Below are 2,038 nucleotides of genomic sequence, written 5' to 3' on the forward strand. Positions count from 1 at the left end.
AAAGATGAGAGCCCAAGCAGAGCAAAGCAGAACAGAATGGACCTCTAGACTTCTGGCTTTGTCCTGGCTTAGTCCCAGATCCTTTGCCTTGCCACAGCGACACCTGTTGCAGTTGCAGCTTCCCTCTTTCCCATGCAGCTCTCTGCTAATGAGCATGCCATAGAATTCAGCAGAAGGCTATTGGCCAAGCCCTGGAGGTCATGCTGCCCAGGGACAAGACCAGCATGATGTGCTTGTTTCCATGCTTCAGCTTGTCCCAGCCACACTCATTGTTGGGGAGTGATCCAGAAGACGAAAGCTCTACTCCCTTAGTCTCCCACTTTCTCTGCTACCACAGATATCCCCTACAGGAAACAAATCTTTGGACAGAGGCAGACACAGACACCGGGAGAAAGAAACAGCTCATCTGCTCTTTCTTTCCCCAAAAGTCCCCAAATATCTCTTGTTGGATGTCCCTGTGGCCAGGTCCAGGAGCTCATCCAGGTCCGGTCTCCCAGGGCTGTGGCAGAGGCCCTAGTGTTTTCACTGTCAGCTAGTGCTTCTCATAGTGTGTAGTGCCAAGGAAGTGGAAACTGGGAAGGGAGACCGGACTGCAACCCAGGTTCTCCTATGTGGGTGTAGCTGTCCTAAGTAATACACATGCTGCTGCAACCACTTTATATCCCACAGTATTGTCTTGCAAAATGCATTTCATACATGTATCAGCGAGTTGGAGGGAGAGGATGAGCCCCTCCCATCAGCAAGTTCACTTCTACAAGCTCACAATACTCACTTTCTGTCATGAGAAATTCAGGACACGAGTTAAATAGTTACAGAATTTGAAAAGCAGTGAGCAAGCCAACTTTTGATCCCAGAATATCAGAATATCAATCTGCAACTTCCAACTCTGGCAATGCATATTGGAGCCAGACTTCCATTCCCTGCTACACCTGTTCTGATCCAACTCTCTTCTAATGTGCCTGGGATGCCAGAAGACTAGCCAGATTTCTGGGAACCTCCCACTCTTATGGCAGTTGGAGATTCTGGAGCCAGGTTTCGAAATGGGGCGAACCAACATTTGTTTCCATTTACCTGGAGCAAGTAGCATTCGCTCTTCTCTCTCTCTTTCTTTCTTTCTTTTTGGCTCTCGTGAGCTTTTTGTATCTCAACATTCCAACCTTATTCCCTCCTTCCTCTCCCTGCTCTTCTCTTTGGACAGATATTGTAGTTAAGAAAATTAGTTCTTCAGAAACAGAATGTCAAATCAGAGGGATTTAGAAATCTCTTCTCTGTGCTTTTTCTTCCAAATTTTGAGGACGACTGGTCCTCTAAAGCCTGAAGAAACACCTGGGCAAATTACTTCTGCGCACCCAGATCTGTGGCAGATTCCCTAGGATCTTAAAGAGCACCCTTGGCCACCCGTAGTGCATACTGTTAGGAATCAGGTGTTGGTATCAGAACCTGGTCTGGAATATAGGCCTTGCAACATGGAATGTGTGCATGCCAAGAAATGTCCTGTCTGCTGCAAGTAATGTGCACCTCCCAGCCTTACTTCTTTTGTGCCGAATATTGTTGGAAGTTGGGGGAAGATTTGCAGACACAAGGAAGCATCAAGAGAGAGGTCGTCCATCAGCTGGCTCATTTCTAGAATGTTTGCAATGCCCATAGCTGAGTAAATTCAAAGCCATTAGCCAGCAGCGTCCTCTGAGTCTGTAATATGGTTGGACGTGCCCATGATTTTGAGGGAGCCTCCACTGCTTTCTCAAGCCATAAGCAGGGATATAGATTGGAATCGGCATAGCCGGACAGGATCCTGTGCCAATATGGGATACTTGTGCTTTCCAGTGGAGGATTATCCAGCTGAGCAATTGTGATGGCCAATTTTATCATTTCAAAATAAATGTGATTTATCTAAGAGCAGATAAAGGGAGAAAACCAGGGAAAGAAAGAGTAGTAAATGAAGCATGTCATAGTGGTGGGTTCAGCCCCTACTGCCTATAGAAACAAATGCTGTTCTCAAAAAAAAAAAAAAAAGAAAAGAAAAGAAAAGTGGAATTTC

This window comes from Ochotona curzoniae, unplaced genomic scaffold (assembly GCF_017591425.1).
Source record: "Ochotona curzoniae isolate NIBS_2020 unplaced genomic scaffold, NIBS_Ocur_1.0 scaffold_1852, whole genome shotgun sequence".
In the NCBI taxonomy this organism is placed as follows: domain Eukaryota; kingdom Metazoa; phylum Chordata; class Mammalia; order Lagomorpha; family Ochotonidae; genus Ochotona; species Ochotona curzoniae.